The following is an 11,237-nucleotide window of genomic DNA, read 5'->3' as shown; positions in this document are numbered from 1 at the left end:
GTTTTCTTGGTCCTCGCTACCCACTTCCTGTCACCGCTTCGTTCTTTTCTCTCCCCATTCACTCCTGGCACAGACACCATCACCCTGTCCCATCAACCGCCACCATGGCCTCCTCGCCTCCTCCGCCTCTGCCATCCACTCCACCGCCGACGGATCCTGCCGTACGGCCGTCGGCCACCCGGTCCAACAAGGCGCTAATGCGCCTCGTCCGCGAGTATGAGGCCGGAGGCGGCGACGAGGCCGCGAAGATCGATGCCGGCCGCGTGCCGGCGATGAATCGACCATCACCGTTCGCCAGCACAAGGCCCGTCGACATCGCAACCCGGAGCACCGCCGTCCTGGCTCTTCGAGCTGCCGGGATTTGACCGGCGGATCCGTCGAGGATGGGGTTTTTTTCCCCGTCCCCACTAGGGTTTTCGACAGCGAGGGCATCGGCAATGGCGGGCGGTGCACCGGGCTCCAGCAGGGAGATGGAGCCCCCGCCGGGGTTCGCGTCCACACCGATGCAGCCGGCGATGCCATGGGGCATGTCGCGATCGCCTGCCCCCTTTGGCGCGCCTCCCGTCCCGCCGCCGCCGGGGTTCACCCGACCTCGTGCTCGGCGCCAGACATCAGCACCATCGGCGCCCAGCTTCCTGACAGTTGCACCGCGGCCGGACCTAAGGACGTACTTACCGTCTACGCCCCCTCCACCTCCACCGGGATTTGCTCCTCTTCCTCCTCAGAGTGGGGCGCTGGCGATCCACCCAATCGTAAGTACCTTGACTCAATCGCCTTGTCGCTTCTTTACGTCGACTAGATGATATTATAGATCAAGATTGACATGGATTCACTACAATGTGCTTATGCTTGCCATGCCAAGCTCAAGCACCATCATGGACTTGACAATGTCAAGTCCATGGCAGTGCTTGAGCTTGGCATTGCCATTACTTGTTGTTGTTTGTGCTTGCCATTGCTTGCTGCTGCTTGTGCATGACATTGCTTGCTGCTGCTTGTGCATGCCATTGCTTGTTGTGCTTATGCTTCCCATGACAAGCTCAAGCACCATCATGGACTTGACAATGGCACTGCTTGAGCTTGGCATTGCCATTACTTGCTGCCGCTTGTGCTTGCCATTACTTGCTGGTGCTTGTGCATGCCATTGCTTGCTGCTGCTTGTGCATTCCATGACATTGCTGGTGCTTGTGCATTCCATGACATTGCTTGCTTGTGCTTCTGCATTCCATGACATTGCTGGTGCTTGTGCTTTCCATGCCATTGCTTGCTGGTGCTTGTCCATGCCATTGCCTTCTTAAGCTTGACATGGCTTCCTTGTGCATGTGCAGAACTGGCCCTTCCTGGAATACTTCTCGGACGGGCCCATACTGGACGCTGTCGACTATGCCATCTGTGTGCAACTGCGTGATCCCAATGTAGCGTTCATGGAAGCCCACGCGCAGATCACAGCGCCGAGGCGCCACGCCGGCCGTCCTGCTGACCTAGGGCACCATGCCAATCCGCGTCTGCCGACGTTCTTCGTCCAGGTGGAGAGCCAGGACCTCCGTGCCCTCGCCGTCGCGCCGTTCATGGAGCAGCCCCTCATCAGGAAGTACAAGCTCAAGTACAATGGCCCCCCTGTGAAGGTCTGTTGTACTTGGGCGACCGTTGCGCGTGGAAGGTGCAGCTGCAGTGGACAGGGCAGCGCGTCGGGTTCATCAATTCCTGGAGCGAGTTCTGCGCCAGGAGTTTGCTGCACGTCGACGACACGCTCGTCTTCACCCCTGATGAAAACGGCTTCAAGGTCGCCGTCTTTAGGAAGGAGACGTCCTACTCCAGCGTATTCGGCAGCAAGAGGCACCGCGAGGGCCCTTTTGCTGATCCTCGCCATTAAGGTGCTGCTGCTCCATCGCTGCCTATGTTTAAGTCTGATCCTGTTACTTGTGCTGGCCTCTAGGAGGCTGATAAACACTACTTTTTGCATATCTCACTGTTGTGCTGGCCTCTAGGAGGCGTTTGAACACTGCTTTTGGATCTGGGGAGTCTGCCCCCAGGTTTAGGCAAGCGTCTTACCACTCTGACGCTAGATTAGGACCTATGAAGTACTCTGTTCGTTGTTTATAAGTGTTTGCTGTGATTATGATCGTGTTTAAGCTGTTTGTGTGCCGTTGTATGATGGTAAGGTCACCATATTTGAATTTGGTGAGGAGAAGCTGTTGTCAGGGTGCCCAAAATGGCAACCAAACATATGTGCTGTGGCTAAATAGAGATGGAACGATGTGTACATGCATACAAATAATTTGCAACTCCGTTCGGGCCGGTGCAGCACAACCTACCAAACGATGGGACAAAAGTGGCCGGTGGCCCGTTCGCAACGCGCAGGGGCGCCCATCTCGCTGCGCCAGTGGTGCACCATTTCGGCCCAGGCAACCAAACGCGCCCATTCTGAACCAACGTTGTTTATTCAACACACATGCATTTATTTGGGAGAGAATAACGATCTAATTTTGGAGATCGTATGGTTCATCCCTAAAGATCAAATTCTAGCCGTGTGAGAGAAACATGGGCGTACCAAATGCGCACCTCTGTCGATCTTGGCAGGGTCGAGGTAGGAGTCCTAGCTCTGCAGCTGCGGACAACCCGTCCAGCTCTGCTGCAGCATGCCCTCATCCGGTGGCGCGGCACACAGTGAGGGCCATGGCAGACTCTTGTACCTCTGGCACAATCCGCTCCTCAAGGCTCCAGGCTATCGACGCCTGCCTCATCGTGGAAAAGGGAGATAGGGTGGGGATCCGGGTAGAGCGGTGGGCACGGTGGTGGGCTGGCAGGACTGTGGTACCGCCGTTGCCCGTGTGGTGCGTATCTCCATCCACCTTTGTGGCAATGGTTGCAGTCCGTGTACGGGAATCACGTGCGATGGCTTATACTTTAACTTTGACATTGGTTTTGACTAACTTTGACTTGTCTAGGAGAGGAGTAGAGTGGACTCACGCTGCTAGTTGAGCGCCATGGACGGCAGCCTGGGATGGTGATGGCCATGGATGGCGGCATGCAGAGGTACTCCTCGAGTAGTGTGGACATCCCCGTCCTTCTCGCCGTTTCCGTCCTCCTCGTGATGGGTGGTGATAGGTGGCCAATGGCTGGGGTAATCGATCGGCCCTCTTTTCGTCCTTGCGTCGTCCCCCAGGGCGACGCCAGGGTGAACCCTAACGCCGCCAGCCGCCTTCCCCCCTTCGCATCCCTCTACCTCTGCCATCGGCGCTGGTCACGGTGGCGGCGGGCCCCGGCGCCAAAGGTGGTCGGGGGGTGGTGGTGGCGACGATCTGTTGTGGCGGCTAGGGCGGCTGCTGCGGGTAGGTGCGCACGGCGTCCGGAGCGGAGATCCCTCGATGTGCGGCGGCGGCTGCTCCCTCCATGGCCTTCCGGGTGGTGGCTGCGGGTCTAGGTCCCACATAGACCCGTCGTCGGTTCAGCTAACGGCGCGAGGAGGGGGCATCGCCTTGCGATGTGTGGATGGTATGGTACCGGCGTCCAAGACCGCCGTGGCATGGCAGGCCCGATCTGAGATCTGGGTCATGTGGGTCTCGGATGGTGCGTCCACCGATTCCTCCTTCGTTTTCGCGGAATAGCAGATGGCGACGAGGGGGCATGTTCGTCTGTTTCGCAGTTTGAAGGTGGTGGTCCTAGGGTTTTTCTTGCGCGAAGATGGAGACCTTCCTGAGGTCTGCCCTTCTTGATCTGGCCGGAGTGTTGAGTTCCGGAAGGCGCCGCCGACGAATGAAACAGTGCATCTTTTTTCTGGAGTTTGCTGGATCGGGTGGTATTCGGTCGTGCGCACCCATGTTTTTATTCCAGCCGTTTGGTTTTGGAGGGAGCGGCGCGAAGCTCTGTTCTGTGTTGACATCAAGAGACATTTGGTCCATGGTGAAGTCGGAAGAAGAGAATATCATGAAGGCCGGATCGGAGGTCCGGCTAATGGAGATTTAAGTCCCCGCGCTGTTGAGGGACTTGCTTGGTGTTCCGGGCTTCGCAGTAGTGGTATGAAAGTAGGGGCGGCAACACAGGTGAAGTTTAGAGTCCTACCTTTTAGGGTGAAAACCCAAAGTCTAGCCTTAACTGGTTGTGCCTGGCAATGACCTTGTTGGAGGCATTGTTTTGAGAGCGGTGACTATCTTCAGGGTGAAAACCTAAGATATCTGGTCGGGCGACAACGGCGCTGGTGCACTGTTTCCTTCGTGGAGGCGTCGCTTTTGGAGAGTCTGTATTTCAGGTGTTGTCTCGGTGGTTGATGTATTGATGTTTCTAGGCCTATAATACTGTAGCTGGACTTTTGTTTCTTAGTTTTCTTTTCTCTTTTTTGGCTGTGTGCATCCGTATTGCCATTAGGGTGTTACGTTGTTGCAGAGACTGGGTGTAATTGGTATCTTTTGATATTAATATATATTCTCTTTATCAAAAAAATAAGTTCAGATAAAGATCTGTTGATTTTTTTTATTCACGGGCATATTCTTCGTTGGGTTTCCTTGTTTTATTTGATGTAGCAGCATGCGGGAGTCAATCTGTTCATTTCACAGATTAACCAGACCAGCGCGAGCGACCTTTTTTTCATTCTTTTTTTCATTGTAGGAGTGGTAAGTGTTAGGTAGAACGTTTAATTATTGAGAAAAGGTCGATTGCTACTCAGAATATAATGCTTTTTTTTGTTGGTCCGCACAAAAGCATAATTTAGAAAGGGTTCAATTCCACTTCAGGTCAGATAACAACCTAATTTGGGAAGGTAGGGTGTCTCAATGATGCAAAACATGCCAAATTTTATTCGCTTTGAAAAGCATTGTCCTCTAGGGGTGTTACCCCCATCATATATTTAAGCCTTCCAATAGCTAGTTAACACTGAAAGAACACAATGTGATCGAGTCGCGAGAACTCCTAGCACATGGAGTATGCAGTACTAACAATGGACCAATATAGACGCGAATACAGGTAAATATAATCTAGTAATTGTTGGCGGCCATAATATTCAGAAGTCTCTTGGTATCTGCATTGCCTTCCTTCACACCTTCAGTTCAGGGTTATGTCTGTTTGTACAGAAGCCAAAAAAATCATTAGACTAGCAGCATCAAATAGCACTTGAGTGAGAATGTGCAGATGTTAACAACATTAAACACCCGATATTATAAATTATATATAGTGATATATGTAGAATACTGAGTATACCAATATGGCAAGGGTCACTACCATGCCGGCCCAACTAGACTAGTGAGGGGGATTCTTTAGATCAAGAGTGGGAAGGGTTAGGTGGAGCCTCAGATCTGGTGAAGAATACAACAATTGCAACTCAGAATGTAAAATGTAATACTTGTTGCATAACATCCAATTTGGAAAGGCTGGATGCCTCAAAGCTGCAAATTAAATACATGGTAGCACTTCCAAAATAGTCTCTGAATTATAGAAAACTTAATGGTAAAAGATGGCCTAATCGTAGTGACTCACATATGGAAGCTATCTTGAGATCACAAGCCTAACAAGTGGGCAGAGCAAAGCATTACAATTCACACTCCATGGCTCACAAAAGAATGTATAATATAAATAACGGAAGAAGAAAAATTCAATATATGGAACCAGTGACATCCTGTAGCTTGATTGAATGAAATATATTTCAGTGGTGCGATTGACCTCCTTGAGAGTTGTACTCTTCAAGAAATAAATTGCACAGAGACCAATATGACTGACAAATAAATAGATAAACTATGGAAAGTATTTCTAACAAATTTCTCTTCGGGAAACTCTTTTTGGGGAAATAAACGGACACTGAAAACTAGTAAAAATAATTTATGTATACAACATCAACATGAGTTCTGGAAGGCGCTTCTACAAAATAAAAATCCATGGAACAACACCACACACAAGTTGGAGATAGTTGCTGCGGATTAGCGGAAGGGTTTGTTTCATAAATTACCATCATAGTTTACTTACATGAATTAATCAAATAGAATTTCTATTTGCTACCTTCACCAAAACAAAGCCTTACATTGGTACACAACGGATAAAACGAGGCAGATGAATATCCTAGTCCTTTAAAATTTGAGGCCTACCACTCCGTGGGTTTGATAGATAAATTCTTATCGGCCTAATCACGAGAATGACTAGACATAAATAGTGCATACTAGGTTTCAGCTGATGATCTCTCGATTAGTATCTGATTGGTAAATTTGTGACTTTCACCAAAGAAGAGCCGTGCTAAATGCAAATATACTTAGTAAAGCTAACATCTATCAACAGCCAAGAAAGCAATTTCTCTTGTAGGTCTAACTTGGATGCACCAAAAAATGGTTTAGCATAACCTTATTAGGAGGCTAGTAATGTAGCACACAAAATACGTTTCATTAATTTAGAGGATCATATGGCTCGTAGACATACGAGAAGCCAAAGAGGAGGGGAAGGTATATACCTCAACAATCCGCCACTGTGAGTCCTGGTATTGTCTCCTCCTGGTCCTTCCTCCAGATATCAAATGCCAAACCTGGAATGATAACGAAGCAAGCTATGGCATGCAGGCCAAATGACCCCACATCCGCGATCAAGAAACCAATCCTTTGTCCCTGAGATAATGATTTCTCCACATGTGGGGACATGATCACTACCAGAATACCAGCGACAATTAGCAGGATGCAGGCCAAATCTGCAGCGAACCCGAGGACTACGGCGCGAGGAAACTTGCATAACTCCCAAGTTGACTCCCATGTGATTGCTCCGAAGGCGGTCTGAGGAGGAAAACAATTTCAGAGAAATCGCAGGGATGGACAACGCCATGGTCCGAAAATGGAAGGATGCAGATGAAGTGATAAGCCAACATGACACTATTACTAGTCATCTAGACAATTGAGTTATGTATGGCAAGTTAATTCTAGTGTAATAATGTACAAGCTTAGCCACTTATCTACGGAATCTAGCTAGTGCTCTAATTTGATCGAAGTAAATATCATAGGAATTTATTTGCAGGACAGTACCTTCTTGAACTCAGAACCAGATCCAGATACAACTGCAACCAGGTAGGCTAGGCACAGGCCACACAAAAGAATGGCTAGAAGCACAATGAAGAGAGAGATGATGCAGATGGATAATTTGAAAGCCACTTGCGTGAACGCCTCAAGAAAGACGAGGGGGGCGGAGCCCTTGCGGCAGGCGTGGCGTGCGACGATTGTTGCGGCCATGCCCGCTGAGATGACCCAAGCGGCCGTGAAGCCTAGGTAGGGGAGCGCTGGGGCTGCGAGGCGGACGATGCGCACGAGCCCCAACATAGGGGCGAGGATGAAGCGCACAAACGCCAGCACCACGACGATGATCCGCGCCGGTGGTGCCGATGACGGTGGGGAGGGCATCACAACAGCGTCGACAATGGCCATCGAAAATTCGTAACCGAACACCCTAGCTCCTAGAAGCTTTCTCTCTCTCTTGATCTCGAAAGGGGCGGAGTGGTTGGGTGGGGCAGTGGAGTGAGGGGGATTGTGGGAATGGAATTAGCGAAGAACACAGGATGTGATTTTAAGGCGAAAGCTCTTCGCTTGCGTGGTGTTCTAACCTACTGGATTTGGATTTTAATTAGAAGGGTGAAGCGGGTTAATGTGCCGTGTGGTACTACCTGGCACTTGGCAGAGCCAACGTGACGACATGGGGCGCACCGAATGAGAAATGTCGCGAGCAAGCGGCGTGATGCGCGCACGGAAGCGAATGATCGGTAGCCCCAACTTTGGCCGCATCCGTACGTAAGCGAGAACCGCTCCCACAAATCTATCTACCCTCCAAAACCTTTTGTTTCTCTCTCTATCACCAGTACTCCATGGTTGCACCGCACTCCTCAACTCTATCTCTTTTAAACTGAAGGCATGAAACCCTGCTTTAAATTAATAATAAAGCCGTGCGTAGATACAAGAATGTTGAAACAGCTTACAACATAATGCCCAACTCAAACACACAAGATAAAACCAGAAACGCAGATTGAGCGGGCGATGTCGTCCTCGCAAGAAGAGAGTCCCAACCCTCTCGCTCTGGATCACAGGGCGCCATACCGTCGGTGCGGTGGAGATGTTTACCCTAGAACAATGAGAGCAACATTCCAGGAAAACCAACTGGGCAGACCACCCAGGTAGCTAGCTTAGAATATACTCTGAATTATAGAACACTTGATCATAAAAGATGGCCTAATCAGTAGTTACCCACATATGGAAAGTTGGAAACCATCTTGAGATCACAAGCCCCATATATTTGCATGAATTACACTATGAGGACCAAGCCAGGCCCAGTCAAAAATCCTGGTAGGCTGGCGGGTCGGGCCTCTTCCTTAATATGCAGATTTTAACTATCCAGGCTCAGCTCGGCCATCGGACCAACATTTTCAGGCCCATGCCCGGGAATTTTGGGCCGGTCCTCGAGCCAGGCTACCCATGCTCAGGTCTAGTAAGTGGTGCAAAGATCCTTACTACAAGAATGTCTTCTTCAATACGATGAGAAGTACAGTCAAAAAACCAATGGTGATAATCAAATAAGCACCACCAACACTAGCCATCTTTGAGTACTTCTCAGCTCAGAGCGTTTTCCTACCAAAGCATAGTCCTCGGCTTATTGTCAACAATCCTCCAATTTAGACATTTGTAGCTGAAGATTCAATACCACCATTGCATTTTCAATGTTTAAACATTAGAGCATGGTCCATTCCCATATACAGAAGACATAAACAACGATATTGAACTGCACGTTGAACATATTAGATCGCCACAAAACATAATATTATATGATGACTAGCAAATGCCCAACTACTTGCAAAGATCTAGTCTACCACCATAAAACTGCAAGCATGGAAAATTTTATACGCCTCGAAAAGCATTAATTATCCTATGGGAGGCTATTACCCCTCATTGTCAAGTCATGTATTCCAGCCTGCCAGCAGGGAGTAAATATTGAAACAACACAACGTTGAATCACGAGAACTCCTAGCACATGGAGTATGCAGTACTAACAATGGACCAATATATAGACGCACATACGACTAATTGTCATCTAGAAATTGTCAACAGCCATAATCTTGAGAAGTATCTTGGATCTTCCTTTCCTTTCTTCACACCTTCAATTCAGGGTTATGTCTGTTTGTACAGAAATAAAAAAAATCATTACACTAGAAGCATCAAATAGCACTTGAGTGAGGGTGTGTGTAGATGTTAACAACACTAAACACCCGATATTATAAGCTGTATATAGTCATCTATGTAGAATACCGAGTATACCAATATGGCAAGGGTCACTACCATGTTGTGCAACTAGACTAGTGAGGGGGATTCTTTAGATCAATAGTGGGAAGGGTTAGGTGGAGCGTCGGTTCTGATGGAGAATACAATAATTGCATAACATCATCCCAATTTGGAAAGGATGGGTGCCTCGAAGGTGCAAATTCAATACATGGTAAAAAAATTAAAGAAGACTTTGAATTATACACTTGATGGTAAAAAAAGATGGCATAATCAGTAGTGACCCACATATGGAAACCATCTTGAGATCACAACCCTAACAAGTGGGCAGAGCAAAGCAATACAATTCACACTCCATGGGTTACAAAAGAACAACATACTATAAATATGCGAAGAAGAAAATATCAATGGAACTAGTGGCATCTTGTAGCTTGATTGAATGAAATATATTTTAATTGTACAATTGACCTCCCAGCGGGGTACTCTTCAAAAAAAATGCATAGGCACCAATATGGTTAAAAAAATAAAAAAATAAACTATAGAAAATATTCCTAACAAATTTCTATTCGAGAAACAATTTTTGGGGAAATAAACAGGCACTCAAAACCCGTAAAAATAAATTATGTCTACAACATCAACATGAGTTCTGGAAGGCACTTCTACAAAAAAAAAAGGTCCATGGGACAACATGACACACAAGTAGTAGATACTATATATGGATTAGAGGAAGGGTCTATTTCATATATCACCATCATAGTTTACTTAGATGATTTAATCGAATTGAACTTATATTTGCTATCTTCACTAAAACAAAGCCTTATGTTGGTACAGAACGGATAAAACAAGACATATGGTTATAAAAAATATAATGCAATTTAAAAAGAGTTGTCCAACAATCTAGCCCTTTGGAATCTGAGGCATACCACTGACGGTGAGTTTGAATAATGAAATAAGTGGTTGTGTGCATCGTTTCGATGCAGAGTCCGGGGTGTAGCTCCCCATTTTTGAAAAAAACACTAATAGTGGATTTGATGGATAAATTCTTAGGGGCCTAATCGCTGGAATAACTAAAACATGACAATGATACTAGGTTTCTGTTGACGATCTTTCCACAAGCATCTGATTGGTCAATTTGTGAATTGCGCCAAAAAAAGAGCCGTGTTAAATACAAATATACTTAGTAAAGCTAACATCTATCAATATCCGAGAAAGCAATCTCTCTTGTAGGTCTAATTGGGATGCACGAAAAATGGTTTGGCAAAATGTTATCAACACCAATAAGTGTTAGTCGGGTACATTTATATACAACTGCAGCACATGAAGGATTCATGAAGCTAGAACTAGAACCATCATGCATAATTATAGTAAGAAAGGTGCTCGCAAAGGGTTCTGAAGCATCAATCACCTTTTGTTATAATCTAACTATCTGCATTGATAGAAACGATCATAGGCTACAATGGAACATAAGCAGCTATCATTACTTCCTCTAATACATGATATTGATCACTTTGATGACCTCTTTCTAACAAAGGCACACGGTAGCATTCTGGTCGTTGGTTACTCACACAGTTAAAGATTCAAATTAATCCCAATGTTTGTCATGAATGCCAGTATGCAGCAACTAGATATAACAATACTCCATGTTACCACGAACCAACAAATATTGTAGGTTCTGCAGCTAAGGAAAATGATTGCAAATACACAACATCGGGGCGGGGGGATGGGGAATTGCATGTTATTAGGAGGCTAATAATGTAGTACACAAAATATGCCTCATTAATTGAGAGGATCATATGGCTCATACGTATACGAGAAGCCAAAGAAGAGGGGAAGGTATATACCTCAACAATCCACCACTGTGAGTCCTGATTTTCCGTCTGCCTGGTCCTTCCTCCGGATATCAAATGCGAAAACTGGAATGATAACGAAGCGAGATATGGCATGGAGGCCAAATATCCCCACATCCACGATCACGGAACCAACCATTTGTCCATGAGATATTGATTCCTCCACATGTGGGGA

The sequence above is a fragment of the Lolium perenne genome, chromosome 2 (assembly GCF_019359855.2).
Source record: "Lolium perenne isolate Kyuss_39 chromosome 2, Kyuss_2.0, whole genome shotgun sequence".
Classification (NCBI taxonomy): domain Eukaryota; kingdom Viridiplantae; phylum Streptophyta; class Magnoliopsida; order Poales; family Poaceae; genus Lolium; species Lolium perenne.
The sequence above is the reverse complement of the archived record's forward strand: the minus strand, read 5'-3'. Positions refer to the sequence as shown.